Source organism: Emydura macquarii, unplaced genomic scaffold (genome assembly GCF_026122565.2).
Source record: "Emydura macquarii macquarii isolate MOO-44397 ecotype Brisbane River unplaced genomic scaffold, CSIRO-AGI_Emac_v2 contig_1146, whole genome shotgun sequence".
NCBI classification, from domain to species: Eukaryota; Metazoa; Chordata; order Testudines; family Chelidae; genus Emydura; species Emydura macquarii.
The window spans coordinates 18382842-18402882 of NW_027131283.1; positions in this window are offsets into that span (position 1 = coordinate 18382842).

A 20041-nucleotide genomic window follows, 5' to 3' on the forward strand; every position below is an offset into this window, starting at 1 on the left:
GAGTCCTGGGGTATCCCAGGGGTATCCCAGTCTAACAGATAAACCATCTCCACTTGGCCCAATACACGATCTGTGTAGAAGGCTTCCTGCTACCAAGCAGGACTTGTTGGACTTGTACCGAGCAGGCTTGCTTGCCTTCCATCAGCCACAGAGCCTCCATGCCGTGAGGTGCAGGGAGTCCAGGTCCGAGTACAACAGGTAACCGTGGTCTTAGAACAGGAGATCGTGCCGTCTTGGGAGCTCCGGGGGGGGGAGGGGGGGAACCGAGAGGTCCTGCAGCATGCTGAACCAGTGCTGTTGCGGCCAGGCTGGAGCAATCAAGATAACATCTCCTCTGTCCCTCTTGATCTTTAGCAGGACTCTGAGCAGGAGGGGAATGTGCAGGAATGCAGACATGAGGCTCCCTGACCAGTCCAGGAGGAAGAGATCGACCTGGTCTCTTGACCACGGAGAGAGCAGAACTTTGGGCACTTCTTGTTCCAGGCTGACGCGAACAGGTCCACCTGGGGAGAGCCCCACCTCCGGAAGATCATAGATGCTACCTCTGGGTGTAGCGACCAGTCGTGGTGGGGTAGAAGTGACCTGCTGAGGCGGTCCTCCTCGTCGTTCCTCATTCCCGGGAGGTGAGAGGCTATCATGTGGAAATCATGCCTCACGGCAAAGTCCCACAGGCAGATAGCTTCTCTGCAGAGGGCTGAGGAGCAGGCTCCCCCCTGCCTGTTGATGTAGTATGTGGCTGCAGTGTTGTTTGTCAGCACCTGTACCACCCTGCCCGCAAGGAAGCAGAGGAACACTCTGCATGCTAGGCGAATGGCCCGCAGCTCCTTCACATTGATATGCAGGCGCCTCTCCTCTCAACCAGATACCTTGAGTGCCGAGGTTGGCACTGATATGGGTCCCCCAAGCCTATGTCCGAGGCGTCTGATATTGGGGTAATCGAGGGGATTAGCTCCTCGAACGCCCTTCAGCACTGCCCAGGGGGTCCTCCACCAGTCTAGGGAGGCTAGGACGGGCAGGGGAACTGTGACCACCCGATCCGGAGCATGTCTGCTCGGGACATATACCAAGGCCAGCCATGCCTGAAGCTGTCTAAGCTTCAGGCAAGTGAGTCTCACCACATAGGTGCAGGCTGTCATGTGACCTAACAGCTGCAAACAATGCCTGGCTGTTGTCGTGGGGCATTGGTGCAGATGGGAGATAACAGAGACCATCACCTCAAAGTGCGGTTGGGGCAGGAAGGCTCTGGCCTGGGAAACATCCAGGGTTGCACCAATTAACTCTATGTGCTGCACTGGATTTAACGTGGACTTTTGTTCTTTTATCAACAGGCCCAGCCGGCGGCAAGTGGCACAAGTGAGGGTCACACTGCTCTGAATTTGGGACCTGGACCTGCCCCTGATTAGCCAATCATCCAGGTATGGGAAAATTTGTACACCCTTTCACCTCAGGTGGGCAGCCACCATCGCCATGTATTTGGTAAACACCCTCAGGGCCGAACGTAGGCCAAAGGGTAAGGCTGTGACCTGGTAGGGGGAGCCAGCCACCATGAAGTGAAGGAAGCGCCTGTGGCTGGAGAGGATAGATATGTGGAAATATGCGTCCTTGAGATCCAGGGTGGCATACCAATCTCCTGGATCCAGGGAAGGGATTATGGAAGATAGGGAGACCATGCGAAACTTGAGTCTCTTGTTGAGATGACACAGGTCTAATATGGGCATTTGACCCCCTTTTGCCTTGGGAATGAGGAAGTACCTTGAGTAGAATCCTTTCCTTACCATGCCCTGAGGGACCTTTTCCACCGCTTCCAGGCTGAGAAGGGTCTCCACCTCCTGTATGAGGAGTTGCTTGAGAGAGGGGTCCCTGAAGAGGGACGGAGAGGGAGGGTTGTTGGAGGAAAAGAGGCAAATTGGAGGGCATAGCCCACTGAAACTATACCAAGGACCCAGTAGTCTGAAGTAATTTTGGCCCACTTGGAGTGGAAGGGCACTAAGCGGTTCAAAAAGGGGCAGGATGGATCCAGGAGAATGCTTGGGGTGCCACCCTCAGGCGCACCATCAAAAGTGCCTCCTTTGGTTGCCCGACCTCCTGGAGGACCCCTGCTGTGGGGGGCTGAGGAGGAACTCGGGGGAGGATTGTGTCTCCTAGACCCCCTATTTCTGTCCCGTTGCTGTTGGGAATGGCCGAGGTTGGAACCTTTGTTCCTGCTGTGCCTGGGGATGTGACTGACACCTAGAAGACTGTGGTGTGTAAAGGCCCAGGGAACGAAGCGTGGCCCTCGAGTCCTTCAGACCGTGCAGCTTAGCATCAGTCTGGTCAGAAAACAAGGCCGACCCATCAAAGGGAAGGTCCTGGATGGCCTGCTGAGCCTCTTGGGACAGCCCAGAGGATTGGAGCCACGAGCATCTGCGCATGCAGATAGCGGAGGCTATAGCCCTGCCCGCCGAGTCAGCCGCATCTGAAGACACCTAGAGCGCTGCTCTAGCCACCATGGTACCCTCTTCCATGATTGTATTAAAGTCCAGTGCCTGGTCCTGGGGCAGGGCCTCAGCAAAGCGTCTCAGCAAGTCCCACAGGTTAAAATTATACTTGCCCAGGAGAGCTTGCTGGTTGGCAATCCTAAACTGTAGGCTTGCCGTAGAATAAATTTTCCTCCAAAAACAAGTCCAGTTTTTTGTTGTTGTCCTGTTTTTGGGAGTAGACCCCGGATGCCCCTGTCTATCCCTTTTATTGGCAGCATCCACCACCAAGGTCCTAGGGGAGGGGTGGGTAAACAGATACTCAAACCCTTTAGCCGGGATGTAATACTTCTTCTCGGTCGCCTTGGTGGGGGAGAACTCTTCAGTGCCGGGTCTGCCTCCGATAATCGAGTTCTGCGCCACCTCAGTGCGGGCAAACTCTTCAGTGCTGGGTCTGCCTTCGATGACTGGGTTCTGCGCTGCCTCAGTGCAGGCAAACTCTTTGGTACCAGGGAGCGGGAATGGTGGGAACCGTCTGTGGAGCAGCGCCTGGCGGGTGACCTCGACCAGTGCGGTCTCCTGGAGTGAGCTGCTCCCAGTACCAGGGATTGAAATCGGCGTTGGGAGGGAGACTCCGCATCCCACCTTGGTACAGGTCGGTCCAACAACCTTGACCTGGAGCGACTGCTAGGGGAGTGGTGCTGCTCCACCCTAGGTGACCGTCCGGCCGGAGATCTTCCTCCCTGTACCGGGGATCTCCTCAGCCCCTCGGGGATCCAATGCAGGTTTCCCCTGCGACACCAGCCCCTTCTCCCTCAGCAGAGGATGGAGCGTAGGCGGTGTAGGCAAGGCCAACAAGGCTCTTGCCGCCTGAAAGGCCTCTGGTGTTGACGGCGCCGGCAGGGACAGAGGGACTCCCTCACTCCCAGGAGCCAGGTGGTGGCTCCCTGACTGGAGACGCTGGCTTTGGCAAGTTGGTTTCCACGGGCCGATCTCAGTGCGGCTCGGTGCTTGACCCCGCCTGTTTAGACAGCACGGGGGAGTGTCTGCGCTCCCTGTGCTGCTTCCTCTTCTTCTGAGCCGGGAAAGTGGTGCAGTGCTGAGTTGTGGCCAGTGCCGATGGTGCACTCTGTACCAACCCCACGCTCAGTACTGAGACGGAGCGGGTTGGCTCGGAGGCCGGGCAAAGCGCTGCCTCCATGAGTAAGGCTTTCAAACAGATTTCTCTGTCCTTTTGAGTCCTTGGTTTGAAAGCCTTGCAGATCTGACACTTGTCCTTGCGATGGGCTTCCTCCAAACACTTCAGGCAGCTGTCATGGGGATCGCTGAGTGGGAAAGCCTTCCCACATCAGGCACACAGTTTGAAGCCCGGTGACCAGGGAATACCCCAGTCTCAGCTAAGTCCCAGCTGGGACTACCTTAAGTCTCTAACTACCACTGTTAACAACTACTTAACTAAACTATCTAATAATACAGCAACAGAAAAAACAAAGTCCAGAACAAGGGGAATTAGCACTTGTGAAGCAAGCAAGGGTAGTTCCAGTAACTGTCATGGGCGGAAAGAAGGAACTGAGGGAGCGTAGGGCTGGCAGCGACTCATATACCGCGGCATGTGCACGGGGCTCCAGGGAGCGCTGGTCCTACTGGATCTGCTAAGGGGAAAATAGTTCTGGTAGCCGCGCATGGAGGCGTGCACACACCTATAATGGAATGGACATGAGAAAGCACTCGAAGAAGAACTGAAATGTTCCATTGGGTTATTTAACCTGACGCTGCATGGGGAAATTTGCAGAAATCTTCATTACTTGATTGGTAATCCTATTGCTTAATCCTTAATCCTATTGCTTGCACTTTTTCTGACTGCTAAAGAAAAACATCAAAAAACAAACTTCTCCAGAGATTGACATTTTTCCGTTTGGTTCTCCTGCCCTTTACTAGTTTTATGCTGGTGTAACTGCACTGGGGAATGACAGTCAACCGATCCACAAACTGCTTGTTCTTGGGTGGAGTCTATGGCATCTAGAGTCTCACTAAAGGTTATAAGAAATTATTTTATTTTATGTATCTGCACACACTAAATAAGTTGGGCACCAGTCCAGAAGTACAACAGCATGTGCTTAAAGTTTTGCTCATGCTTAAGTGTTTTGCTAGATTTGAATCTTTTGGTAGATAAAGAATTATAAATGACTAAGGCTTTTCCATTCCTTTGTTACATCTATTCTCCAAATTCTGGAGAGTCCCTCCTCCAGAGGAGCACCTCAGCTAACTGTTAAATAAACAGCTGCCCAAAGAGAAGAGTCTTGCATTGTGTTCTGAAGATCCCAAGACTGGCTCATCTGGGTCTTTGGTAGAATATGGGTCCGCAGCTGTGGACCTGTGACAAAGTGAAAAGTGGGAAGCAGCAGTAGACTGGAAAGGGTTAAGGGATCCCTGCAAATCATTTGGTTGGGCGGGATATGTAAGGAGGTGGAAGCTGGGCCCAAAGAGCAGAGGTATATTCTCTTTTCTACTGGCTGGTGGACACAAGGCAAAACCTTTTAGAGACTGTTGCTGGCATGGGTCAATTGAGTTGTGTTATTTATATCTTTTGTGTTCAAACAATAAATTGTGCCCTGAGGCAATGGCCATGTAGGGACTTAGTTGTGGTGATTGCTTTGCCGTTATCAATGATCTCCCCACAAAATACACAAGGGGATTGCAAGAAACCCTGTTCTCTGTCATATAATTCCCAAAGAATTTCTTCTCCAGATCAGAAGGGGCGGAGGGAGAGATGAGTTAAAAAACCCCATAAGCAGCCAGTGACATAGTCCACCATCTTACAGGAGCCTGTAAGCTGCAACAGCTGACCCCAGCCTCTGCTAGGCATACTCTGGACTTGACAACCTCAGTTGCTCTAATGATCGTTTTGTGGGAGAAGGTTAGTGAAATCTGTTTTATGATGTACAAAAGAGCAACGAGATAGAGATGAGACACCAAAAGAAATGGGCTACATTTACATGAACTGGAATAGAGTTTGAAATCCCAGAGCCCCCTCTTGGTTTAGTTTCTTTGTGGCTTCATCTTGCTCTTTTTTTCTTTTTTACTCATTAATTATGACAGAATGAAGTTTCCCTGAAGGCCTTTCATTTTCCTGACTCCTGTCCTAAAACAAAAACTCAAGGCAAGGTAGGAACCTCACCAGATTCATCTTCTTTACTATCCTCAGTTGGCTGTCGTATGAATTTTAATACATCTATCTGTATGTAATACTATATCTACCAGAGAAAAGGATACACAGAATAAAAACTGGATTCTATTAAAGAATTATTTTATTTATTATGGAAAATGGTCTTGCTTGTTATCATTGGTTTAAGATGTGACTAATCAACTGGACAGACTCAAGGGGAATAAGTTTTTAAGAATGAATTAGCTGATTTTGATGATAAAAATGTGCTTGAATATTATTAGTTGTGTGTACACAAAAATTGGGGATAACAACTTTTTTTTGGGCTGAATTCTTGGTTTCCTTGGCTAAGAAAAGTGCTGTTTCAATTTGATTTTGCAAAGAAATTGTTCAGTGGAGGGCTGAAATTACTTATTAGTTTACTATGGTAGCACTCAGAGACCCCAATAAGAGTTGGGGCCTGTTTGTGCTGGACAATGTGCGAACCTTATAGGAAGATACAGATTTTGCCCTGAAGAGCTGTAGGAAAAGAGTAAACCCAGATTTGTATTACTAATGGGAGGAAGTGCATCCTAGTGGATAGAGCACTGCCCCGGAGCTTGGGAGACCTGGGTTCTATTCCTGGCTCAGTCACTGGCCTGCTGAGTGACCTTGGGCAAGTCACTTCACTCTGTGTCTTGGTTTCCCCATCTGTGAAGTGGAAATAATGATCCTGACTTCCTTTGTAAAGCACTTTAGAAAAGCAAGGTACTGTTATACTTTGAAGAGAGGAATTTTGAGAACTGCACAATTTGATGGGTATGAGTATCACAAGTAATTGGTAAAGAAATATAAAGATTTTCATCTTCAATTCCAATGAAGCTCAGGTTATGTGAAAAGGTGATCCATCTATCTGAATCGTGTGTGTGTGTGTGTGTGTGTGTGTGTGTGTGTGTGAGAAGTAAAATATTTTAATAATTTTTTCCAAATACAACAAATATACCAAAATACCAGATTCACCATAATACACAGAGTACATAAAGAGGGTAAGAATAAAGGGAGGGGAGCAGAAGCGACTAATCTACTTTCGGGTTATAAGCATTAATCACAGACCTCTAAAAGCCAGCCCAAATTGCTTTGAATTTTTCAGGCATTCCCCTTCTGTGGCATGCCGGTTGGTCATTAGCTGTGAGGTCAGCCAGGCATGAGCCACTGAGCCAGGCATCCACATTTGGGAGGGATCAACTTCTCCATTTTTGCAGGATTAATTTTTTTAGAGCCCAAAGCTGCCCGTTGGAACCACACTGCCTTGTCATCAGGTCACCTCCAGGTATCAGGAATATGTCCAAAAATGAAACCTAAAGGGTAGGGCTCCGACTCAGCATCCTATATCAAACTGGTCCTTTGACCCCACCTCGCACCAGAAATTCTTTATAAAGGGCACTCCCACAACACGAGTTAATGTAGCTCAAAGGGAATTACATTTCCAATGGTGGTCAGAATTTATGGTGGTTTAGTCTCTCTCTCTCTCTCTCCTCCCCCCCCACTTTTTTTTTTTTTTTTTTTTTAAAGCTATCTTGGATCTGAAGAAAACTTCTGGGAACTATATGGCAGAGAACAGGGTTTCTTGCAATTTCCTTGTCTATTTTGTGTAGGGATCTTTGAAAACAGAGCTGTTGCTGGGGGAAAGTAGGGGCTCTATTCATGCTTTTTCTCTAGAACTCTTGCTCTCCCCTTCCCTCCTCCACCCCCCAAAAAAATTACTTGCCCTGGGCAAGTAGAATTCTGCAAGGCATGTGAGTCTTTGAGTACAGTATGTTTTGAATGTGATACAATATATGAAAGGTATGTGGTATATAACTGTCCCTCTTCTAAAACACTGCTGTGTTCTCTCATTGCAATCCTTCCTCACAGCAGAAAGGAAACTGTTGTATAAAATCTCTGCTGTCAAGATTTAACTGGATAAATCGGTGGTGCAATATAGCCAAAGATGGGAAGAAAGTCTATTGTCTCCTAGTGAAAGGAAAGAGACTGCATCTAAATGAGGAGAAAGGAAAAAGGGAGAAGCAAACTAATCTGAGGCTATCTTACTTGGTGGGGAAAACTAGCATTTGTTTAGAGGGAGATTGTGGCCATTAGGCCTCAGCTAGCCCAGTGTGGCTAATTTGAAGTCACATATGCAGCAATAACAAGTCAGCAGAAACTGAGGCCGTATGGATAAATTTGCTGTATAAAACATGTAAATAGAAACCAGAGGGTTTCAGGCAACAGTCGCACTGCAGCATGGTTGGAATAAGCTTCAGTGTAGGAGATGAATTCATAGACCCATATTCAGAGGTGATGGGTAGGTTAGACCTTCTTACACTAACTCCAGACTTGGGCAATCTCAGATTCCCTGAGCCACTTACAGTCACTCAGCCAGTTGTACAGGGGCATCTAAGTTGGTGTCCCTTACCTGATGAAGAACTGGAAGAAGAATTAAAATGATGTAAATAAAATAGGGCTGGGACAACTTTAATGTATACCTTCTTCTAGGTCTCTAGAAGACTGGCTGTAAGGGAGTCGGAAGCAGCTCAGGTGTAAGGCCATTTTAAGAATACTCGTCTCTGACTTTGGCCCATAGAGACTGGCTGTACTTTGCATTTTGGGCGATTGTAATTCATCTGTATTTTGTTTTTCTTATTATTAAACATGTCCTACACATTTTTCTTTACTTGCTCTTAGTTGTCTCTTTGCTGCTCTTTCCCAGTCACTTAGCCAGTGACAGATTAGAAGGCAGACATGGAAATGACCAATTATATAATCCAGTGCTTTTCCCTACAATGCAGGATTGTTGTTTACACAGTATATTTGCTATTGTTTTGTCCAGTTTACTGTTAGATGAGCTCCACTGCTTGGACCAAATTCTGCCACCAATAAATCGTTGCGACCCTAATTATAAGAATGGAATTGCATAGGGTGTAACTGAGGGTAGAGGTTGGCTTATATTGGCAGAACAGCTTGGACAATGGCACTCATTCTCTGGCTTATTTTACTCATCTCAGACTCAGTAAGTTGTCTCTAGCACAACTTGCTGATGCATCAACCAGCCAAATCATACAGCCAAGTAAAAGCCTGTTTATCTGAAACCTTTTAGTTCATAACTCTCTCTTCTTAGAAAGTAAATTGTCTATTGGCAAAAATTACGAACTCAAAAACTCCCTTGTTTATTTTAAGACCCTGTTTATCTGTATGGTTTGATGTCACTGAATCATTCCAAGTAAATGGAGGTTGTTTTGTGTTCCACTGTGTACTCAGGCTTCACCATACATTATAGTCTATCTTAAGAGACGAGTGAAGGACCTAGCTAAAATTGGCTGCCCAGAAAAGATGGGCTTAAGGTGGAACAAATTTTCGCTAGTAACCACAAAGAGAGAAATCAGCTAAAGACTGAATACTAACAGAGTAATACTTGATATGGGAACATTAGTATGAAAATAACTTGGTATTAAGTGGTGTCTGCGTTTTGGTAACCTGAAATTTCATAAAGAAAAAACACAGTACAGGTCTGAACTATACTTACCTAAGGTGGTTTGAGGATAATCATCTAGGCTTATGGTAAGGTTTATTTTAGAGAGATTCTGTGAATTCCTGATAGGATTGTATTAAAATAGCATTTCTAGCTTTTCTTTTTACTTGCTGTAGAACTAAATGCTTCAGTGCTTTCAAGCCTGATCCAATGCCTGTTGAAGCCAATGAAAAAATGACCTGGGATCGTTCCCAAGCTGCCCGGATAGTCAGTTGCTCCGTGCACGTTTCTACAAAGTACCAGACTAAGGGCTTGTCTATGTGGAGAGTTAATGTGCAGCAAGTCAGGGTGTGACTGTACAGCTCTCTAGCCTGCTGCTCACTAAGTGCCGTCTGGACCCTGGCACTGTGCACTGTGTGTGCGCATTGACGTACTCCTGTTTCAAATGGGAGGTTGTCAATTCGCACTGAAGAACTTTTCTGTATGCTGTAGTGGAGTCCACACAGCCAGGCAGTGCTTGGCGAACTAGTGCGCTGTCGAGTTGCTGCCTTACCATGCACTGACTCTTTGGGTAGACAAGCCCTCATTCAAAGAGCTCTCTGGGCTTGTTGGGGATACAGTAGCTTACTGCAGGCTGAATGATTGATAAAACCACATGGAGCTCCTTGGAAGTGGTGAATACAGGGTGGCCTTTTGGATGGAGCTAGCTGTTACAGTAGGTTTCGTTGTCATATTTAAGGCTAGCACAGTGATATCATCAATAAGGAAGCCTACGTTAGAATGAGGAGGTAAATCTGTCTGGTAGGATTCAACAAAAGGTATGTGCAGCTGCACTGCTCCTTCTCAGTTACAGCCTGGCTCAGAATTCCTGACTGCAGCGAGGTGATGTTGATGAAGAAAGATGATGATGACAAGTTAAGGTGGGAAATATGGCTTATCTGTCAGTATTCAGCAGTTACTTGTTACAGGGACTGACCAGATGCTGCCAGTTTGATCTGCAGCTCTTGCTTCTCCTGTTACGTGCTGACAAACAGCCAATTGTGAAACTTTACCACGTCAGCTGTTCCTAAATTCAGTTCTGTGTTCCATGGGCTGCTATTGGTTGCTGATTGCTGTGGCAGTCACTGTTTCACTGGCAGACCAGCCTTCCTGTTTACTAATGAAAATATATTAAAGCATCTTTATTCAAAGACACACACATCTTTTTATTCATAATATTTAAATGAGATTTATTTAACAACCCCCGACCATGTGAATTTTATGTGATCACCTGTGCCCAATCACTGCGCTGCTAATTTCATCTAGTTTCATTCCCTCTTTCTCATTAGTCCACAATCTTCTCAGCCCTCACTGTAGCTCAGTCAGCAACATACTTGTTCCTGGGTCAGATGAATGTGGTTTCAGGTCCCATATCAGATAGAGTTGATGAACATTAACTGGTACTCAAATCCCCAATCTTTTGGGCTCCATTTCAGAATTGGCTCATTCACCCATTCTGAGGATGGTTTATCCCTCCTCTCTCACTAGATCAGAGGGATTCTTATCTTCCCATAACTCCTGTGTCCTTGATATTCCTTTCAGGTGAAACAGATAGGCCCTTCCCACAAGGTAACTTGCCTGGAGCACTCAGGTGTACATCAGCTGCCACTTACTAGACTGTCTCTGATTTACTGCCCTGTCCATGACCCTCTGTTTGCGGGGCCTAGATTCCAAGACTTTTGCCTTATTCCTCCCCTGTACGAGATGGCAACCGATCAGATTTACTCATGCTAATCCAGTAGCAAGTAAGAGCTACACTCTTAGAGATACTGTACTTCAGGGGAGGTGTTAAACCAAGGTCCCTTTGGTATAAGTATTTACAGGCACCTGCCACCATAGTATCTAAATGTCAAATATTCTGGTTGTGTAGGTCGATGTTAAAAAGATCCCACCACTTCCTTTTGAAAAGATAAGAGGTAACCACATGTCCTAGTCAACCTTTTTTTCTCCTGTTAAAACAAGTTCTAATGACCAAGGCTTGGCCTGTGGGCATTATTGCCTTCTGTCCATAGGCTACTGACATTGAATAACTTATTTGTATAAGTAGATTGAGAATTGACATATAACTGGCTCTTCATTAAATTTAACTCCCTTGTTCAGCTGACTAGAATTTGATGGCTTGATAGTGTTAGAAAACAGACAATAATTCATTGACTTGAACAGGAGTTGAGCATCGTTACTTCACTTCTGAAAGAACAAATGCAATGAAACCACCAGGTTTATACACAAGACAATACGAGTTTATCCTTTCCTCCGAGTTTACCATAGTACTGACTAACTTTCTCTCGATGGCTCTGTAATGCTGATACCCTTGGGTGAGTCATCATGAACAGGCATTGAACCTGTGATCTTTGGGAATGCATGAGCCGCTATGGCCTGAGCTGAAAGAACCCATTCTCTTAGCCCTGGCTATAGCAGGCTCATTGTCAACCTCTGTGGGACTTAGCCCTGGTCTACACTTATCTGGACATTCAGTGGCAGTCAACGAGAGTTACACAAGCTATGCAGAGTAGTTTGCGTAACTCCCGTTGACTGCTGTGCTTCCCTTCTGCGTGCCGTCTTCGCTGCACTGCGCCGATGGGAACACAGCACTATGCCACTTGGGGTGGTTTACAAGCGTCGACTTCCTGATTGATTGAGCGGGTCTACACTGACTGCTCAATCGATCCAGAAAGATCAATCTGACAGTGGCGACTTTGCCACCATCAGTATAGACATACCCTTACTCACCACTAGAGAAGGACAGGGCACCACAATATGTGGGCATGTCTTACAGCTGTTAAAGTGCAATAGATATTTTCCATCAGCAAGATAGCTGTCACCATAACAATTAGCTCCAAAAGGTCATTTATAATTGAACCTTTTCTTTTCAATTTTACTCCAGAACATTGATGCTCAGAGGTGTTTGAAGAATTCAAAAGCTTCCTGTTTTAATTGGTGTGGGTCCCTTTATATGCCTCAAGTCCTTTTCTATTAATGGGACTTTTTTTGATTGAAGATCCCAGGCAAATCTGTTTTTCATGTCTTCCTGAAAAAGGTACCTAAATCACAGCATTTACTATTAGTTTTTTTCACTTCTGCCAGAAGCTGGTGTGCACCTTCCTTCTGTTTCAGACTTATCATATATTTCTCTGCAATAACTGGGGGTTGAGGATTAAAATGTATTTGGCCTTCAGAAACTGTATCTTAAAATGTTGCAATACTTTGAGATTGAACCACTGTTGTTTTCACCAGGCTTCTGACTTTGGAGCCATGAACTGAACAGTGTTTTATTTAATCTGTGGCCTCACTGGCAATAGAAATTTGCTGTACTCTTTCCACATATTGTGCCAGATTACACGAGAGCATCAGAAAAGGGCTGCTGTTTGGGGTGGAAAGAGATGGAAATAGTCCCTGCAGAATCCACCTCTCAGGGTAAGAGGAAGAGGGTTTCACTGCCTTGCATTGAGCTGATTTCACTGCTTCATGCCAGACCTCCTCCCGTAGTCCTGATGTGGAACATGCAGGGTGTGTTCCAGAAACCCGGGTCAAAATGAGGAGGCACAAAGGTGATTTAAATCACCTTTGCCCCCATCCTTCTGGTTCTGCTCTTTGTGCAGAGGAACAGAGAACCTGGGCCATTCTTTCTATTTAGCACCAATTAGCATCAGATTGCTCCATATTCAAGTGGAAACACTGTTTTAGTTTCAACTGCGTGCTACTCTGTTTATTTCTTTCCTTAAACTTCACTCCCTAATTCACCCCATCTAATTCACATCATGAAGATCCAGGCATTCACAGCATTACAATATTTATCAGCTTTTCCATTTTGATTCTTGAGGTATCTATGTCAGAAAATCACTACACCTTAGAAAACTCTGATTGTAATGTCACACGTTAGTGTTAACCTCCATATGCTGCTAGCTTTGTGTAAGCTAATTGGTGTGTGTTCTTGGCTAAAAGGTTTACTTGATACACAAAGTGCTTTTGTGATATTGGTCTTTGCACAATAAACTTGTGCACCTTTATGAATCCCAGAACACAACCTTCTGTGGTGGTTTTAATCTGCACCATACACTAGCATGCTGAAGATCAGAGAAAAGCCTGTTGAAGAATCAGTGTTATCAGGACTTGTTCAGGTTTCCTTAGCAATAGACTATGGAGACGTTAATCAGTAAGGTAGGGGAAAGTGATTGCCTGACTAGAAGAGGTGTGCATTCATCTGCTAGGCAGAGAGTTCAGGACTTTTAAAGGATGGCTGGTTTAGTTATTGATTTGTCAGGCAGTAAAAGCCTAATAATAAGGCAAGATCGGTAGCTCGGCTCCCGTAATATATATGGCTAGGAGACTGACAATGAATTCCAACTTTAAATAGACCAGACCTGAGCGCTAGGAATAAAAAATTGTTTACAGTACATGAGGTACAATCTATTGAATACTCTCATTGTTCATAAAATAAATCCATGTAACAACTTAGTCCAATCTAGCAGACTGTTTCCTGGCCAGTACTGGGACCCTGGTCCCCCATCAAAGATCAAGGATATCGTTATGCCTAACATGTTCACAGTATTGCCTCATTCATTCTGATTTCATATATATAGATAGATTTTTTATTGCCTGTTTCTCCTTTTCCTATGTCTACTTTCTTCCCACTCTAGCCCCTCCCCATTTTCCTCTGATCATTCTGCTGTCAAACTTAATTGCTTTGTGCTGAATTCTTTAAAAAAAGCTATTTATAAATAGCTACAAACCAACCACCTTTTTTTGCTTATGCGAGCAGGTGCAATTCTGGGCCTCTGTTGTGGAGGAAAAAGGGTATCTTTCTCCTGACCACGTCCAGTGGAGCAAAAGGGGCAGAGAGTTAGGCCTGTAGAAAGCCCAGACAATCATCAGAGTATTGCCAGCAGGACCAGAATGCAAACATGTCTGTATTATTGCAATGCTGTCATCTAATCAGCATGCTAGAGCATACTAAGGGAAAGATGAGTGTTAGATTGTCACTGGAGTGGCATGTTGAGTGTCCTGTCCATAGTGTTGAGGGACAAAAGGATGGTGGCTGATGGTGAGTGATAAAGTGGAGTGGCAGGTGCAGTATTACTGGAGGGAAATATCCCCTTCTCTTTTCAGTAAGGATACTTTACAATGATTATATTGTTAATGGCAATATTATTGTTGAATGTTCTGTGCCTATAATACATAAGCATGGCTACAGTTCTACTTGAGGGTTCTGATCATATTATAAATCGTGAGTGGACTTCATCCTGACAAATGATCCTGATACTGAGCACCTGCAACTCCCATTAATTTTAAACCCTTCTCATGATCAGATTCTTATGCCAAAATCCTGACCCAGCTGAAGTCCATGTCAACACTCGCACAGAATTCAGGGGGAACAGGTGGCTCTTTAAGTAATGTGTCACCAAACACCAAGATGGAATTTAATGATAGTGGTAAACAGCAGCAGTTATTTACTGTTCTCTGTATTCAAAGGACTTTACAAAAGCTAATCAGTTAACTTCCTTATACTGTACTATAGAGATGGTGCCATTATGGTGTAATTGTCAATGCTTGGAAGAACAGACTGACTTTTTCTTATCTAGAACATTCAAACCTTGTGATGCTTTCTGGGGCCAGAACAAGTGACTTTGTTACGCCTCTGCCTTAGCAAAAGGGAGATTTTCTGGTTCTAAACTGGGCGACAGTTCCCTGTCGCCCCACACCCTGCCAGCCACGCCACACAAACTTCTCAGGACTTTGACAGTCCTTTGGTAACTTTTGGTGAACTCCCCTGGAAGAGAGCTAGAAAGAGAGCATTTGGGAGCTCTACTTGAACGCAGAATTATTTCCTAAGGGGTTTTGTGATCTCAATTACAGTGGTGAAAATCAGGAGTAATCCTATAGAGTTACTCCTGAGATGCAAGTGAGATCAGGATCTGGGCTGGAATTTTCATGTTAGAACTCCACAGCTCCTTTGGAAGACCAATAAATGTAGTGCCAGGTTCCCAGCTGGTGTAAATCAGCATAGCTCCATTGAAATTAATAGAGCTTTACTGATTTTCACAGGTTGATGATCAATGCCATAAAATCTATCAGATTTACAGTGCATGCTCTTAAAATTCTCTAGTGTCATATTTCCAAAAACGATGGAGCTTCCCCAATCTAAGATGACAATACTTCTAACATTTAATACAAAGAAAAAAAAATCAAATGAAGTTTTGTGGGATTGGAAGAAGGCCTGGGGGATTGGAATAAGGATGGAGATTTTAGAACTAGCTGGATTTCCTGGCTTTTGTCAGGATAAGTGAGACTTTTTATATTACTGTAATATAGACATTTTCACTTGGTGCTTTTTTAGAATTACTTCACTAAAACCAAAGGCAATTGAACGATTTTGTAACTAATTAACATTGCCCTATATTCAGTGTAGCTCTCCTGCTTGCTGTGTAATTTAGGCCTAATTTAACATGTAATACAAGGGGCCCAGGATATAGTTCAAGGGATATCAACTACATCAGAAGGAATGGATTAATTTAAAATGGAATTTGATCCAAAGCATCTGATTTTAATAACTGGAAAATTGCTGAGTAAGAGGCTTATGGTTACAGTGTATTGGCAACTTTTGTTGTTTTATGCACAGTTTTGCTAATATAACAAGTTCTAGGGCCTATTTTACCCTTGGATGTATAGACAAATTTGACTGGCCATGACTCCAGGGAGCAGCGTGTGTGCACCCAAAGGCACAGTTGGGCCCCTTGCATTTACTACACCTAAGGTGTGCAGTCTTTACTTGCATTAGGGAGACCTCTTAAATACTTAATGCACATTTTGAATTTAACAAAACTTTATGTTCATGAACATCATCCATTTATCATCAAAATGTATCAATTTATAGCCGATAACAGTCTGGTAGATAGTATATTATCTGCTTTCATCACTGTCATGTATTGAGCTATTCTAGTGCAAAGAAAGCTTTTCCATGAATATCTGAATAACTTGCCTGGCATAAATTAACAATGAGCAAAATTGTGAAATGGCTTTCAGTACAGCCAGATACAGCTCAGTTGTATAACATGCCCCTGGCACAAAAACTTTGTTTTTAACATCTTGCCAGTTTGTTATACCGTATTTTAACAAAAAGGAAAATCTGAACATATTTTGGGTGTGTTGTGAAATTATTTTTATATTCTGCATTAATTGGGTGTTTAAAAAATTAAATCTTTGTAGTTGAGATAATAGATTTATGGGACACATGAACGATAAGCCTTTAAATGTAGGACCCATACCAAAATGATTTAAACATGAACCTTGTTAAATCCATTTTCAATAGATTCCCAAACTTGGGGACCAGTAATTTTTGTTTTGATTTTAAAATAGCTTGTCTTCTGTTTGTTGTTAGCGATAACTAGAAATTGTACATCATCTAAATCAGGTAACTTTCTTACAATGCAGGATGAAAAAGAGCAATACGAGTTTAAAAAATACTCGCTTTAAATCTTATGTAAAACATATAATAATAAAAAACCCAACTAATGTTACTTTAAATTATTTTGTTCTGTGCTTTGGCTCCCTTGCCTGACAGTGACGCCAGCTGGGGTAAGCTAAATCTTGGGATTGTTGTCTTGGAAGGGCCTGTCAGCCAGCAGTTGAATCCGGGTGAACTGGAAACAGAAATGTTGTAGTCTCACCAAAATTCTATTGTTTTTGCCAAATGGTGTATGGAAAAGAAACGCTATCAGATGTTCTTACATTACTAATAATATTACAAATAATACTTCCTTTGGGCTAGATTCCAGCTCCTAGGGCATCTGGGTTGCACATGGATGGGGAGAAAGTACAGGGAATCTGCTTCTTCATCACATCTTGCACATCTATAAGAAGACCCAGCAGATTCCTGGTGTTTGTACCCCCTGAGTGCCAGTTGGAGGGGGAGTGCTAGCACTGCCAGTGGGGCCCAAGTGTCCTAATGTGGGGAGGGGCTTTATAAAGGCTCTGCTTGCTTCCTCCCTCCCCCCCATCACATTAGCTAGTAGCTGTATGTGATCACTGGCAGCAGAGAACACTGCATTCTTGCAGAGGGTGGCGTAGTTGCCACTTGGGAGTGCATGACATCAGCACCTCAGATGGATATCGGGACTGTTTTTATAAATTGGGATATCTGGTCACCCTAGCTGGATTCTGCCTGCCTTCGTCTTCTGAAGACAATCACTCACCTGGGCCTCTGTTTCAGGTTTCTTACTTGAACAGTGGTTGATCCTTCCCTTTGTAGCCCTATTTACAGAGCATTTCACTGGGTGTAGTTCTGGATATTGGTAAACCCCTGCAGACTGGCCCCCTGAAGGAAAGTGCCTCTACCACCAGACCTGTCCCATGTCAATACCTGCCCATCTCCACAGGCCTTCCAAATGAGCTCCCCTCCTCTTGCAAAAGATGATGAACCATCAACGAGTGGTGAGGAAAGAGAAGAGAATGTGGTGGGGAGGGCTGTAGACGTGGTGTCTTGTCTGAGGTGAAGGGGGTTTGAACGCTTCCTTTCTCACCCTTCCATTCACATCTCTCTGATGCTCATCTTCTGGGCACCTTCCTCTCCCTCCCCTCCATGTGACAGCTCCCCTGATTTTTCACTTCAAAATTCTGGGCAGCCTAGTCATTCAAGGAGCCAGGAGGACACTGTAGTGAGCCTGCAGGTTACAGTGTAGCTGCAATATCATTACCATACTCCATCACATTATCACAGCTCTAATCCTCACAGTTGGTTATGCAGAGAGAGATTATTAATCTTCAACTACTTCTGTTCTCAGTTCAGGTCTTTATAAATTAGAGATGACAGAGCACATGGCAACAACTTGAAGTACCCAAGATACAGAAAAGCAGGGTGCCAATTACTCCTTTGGTGGAAAATCCTGGATCATTCGCTAAATTATCTTATCCACCATTTGACGAGACCTAGAGCTCAGTGAAAATATTCCTGTTTCATGGAAAGTGAAACGTATGGTTTCCTCTTGAGTGTTTGTTTTGTTTTGTTTTATTCTCTCTGACAAACAGGACAAGTTTTTTATAGGTGAAAATAGGATAGCATGGCACAGCTCCCATGTTGGTCGCCCTATAAATGTCACCATACTTGAGGCATCAAGGATGCACCACCCGCCATACAGTATTTAGCGTAAATGCCAAACCATTGCTGGAGTTGCAGTTATCCCATTATTTCCAAATGAAGCCAGCTGTTGAGAAGCGAAGAAAGGATTAAAAAACATTACAGGAAGAGGCGATGACATTAGCTCATTAAAAAGCAATGAAAGTACGAGCATGCTAATAACCCTGGCATACCAATATCTGTATATCTATAACATGAGCCGTCATTATCACCCGTGTAAATAGGTGGAGCGAGGAAATTCAGACTTCCGTAGCTGTGAGTATTAAATGTTTTTAAGAGTGCAAATTAAGACAGTGGATTATAAAGGATTATTAGATTGCGGTGCCATCCCAAATGTGCTAGGCCTTTTCCACGCACAGAGGGAGAACTAATCCCTGCCCCAAACAGCTTACAGTCTAAAAAGAACAAACAGCTTGCTCCAAGGTCAACTGTGATTTAAATGTATCCAACTCCACTGACTTCAGCCGAGTGGCACGAGTGTCTGCCAGGCCTGAATTTAGCTGGTCTTGCTGTTTGGTTCCATTACCCAGTGGAAGAGTTTAACTAAAGGGCATTAACTCTTGTGTAATATCTTTTCTCTTGAAACATTCCACTCCACTTGGCCTTCCAAATTATGGCTGCTCCTGCACAGGTACAGGGAGGAGGAATGCAGGGAACACTTTCCCTTGCCCCACAGCATCCATAACATGACTGTTTGAACTGCTGCAGCACGGGGGAGGGCGGGGACCAGCTAGTGCTGACCAGCATACACTGCACACGACAGAGGGAATGAGTTGCAGATTTGGGAGCATGGAGCCACCTCATGTAGTGACCAGGAGGCCAGTCTTGGGGGAAGCACATGATGTTATAACTATTTAAATGGTGTAGTAACGGCTTCAACTGAGCATGCTATCCCCAGTATCCCAGGAGGCATTGTGCTACTACTGTTCTAGCTCAGTGTTTCCTCTCCTCCAAATCCCACAGATTAAGAGCCACAGCTGAGCTCTTAAGGTTAAAACTTACAGGGTGAAATCCTGGCCTCTTGAAATCAATGGCAAGGCTTCCTTTGACTTTCACAGGGCCAGGATTGCACTCCAGATGTATATATTGACAGCCACTTATTGAAGAAATCCAGCCTTCGCAGGCATGACTTTCTGTGCTATAGATCTCTACTGGGGATGGGGGAGGGGTCTATCCTATAAATAACAATAATTCATCATAATGTTCTGGGAGAGCACACACCTTCCTGCTCCTTCCCCCTCCTTTGCTACATTGCTGTGCAAGGGTTGTCCCATGAAAAGTTATGAAAGGTGATTCAAATTAGAGTCAAGGGAGTAAGGGTCTTGTCTCACTTCCTTCATGTGAAAGGAGGGAAGGTACCTTTGGGAATGGAGCTACACTAATATAGTTGTCTTTTTATCCTTTCATAAAAGTGATTTCAGCTCTGCCCTTCCCTGATAATGTCATGGTTAGAGCCAGCGTTGGTCCAAAATCATGATGTATAAAGAAATTGGGGTGAAATCCGGGACCAGAAGTCAATAGGAATTTTGCAATTGATTTTAATAAGGCCAGATTTCTCCCATGCTGGATTGAAAGAAAGATGCTGCTTTTTCTTTCAAGGGATGGGTGAAAAGATTAGGTTAAATAACAAACAAAGGGAGAGATGCAAGTGTTTGCTCCTTTCCACCTCATACCATTGCCTAAGAATGCGGTAGTTTTCTGCTCCAAGTGGAAAATGAGCATCATTAATCACTGCATGCAGCTTTGTCTTCTCTGAGGGCTTTCTT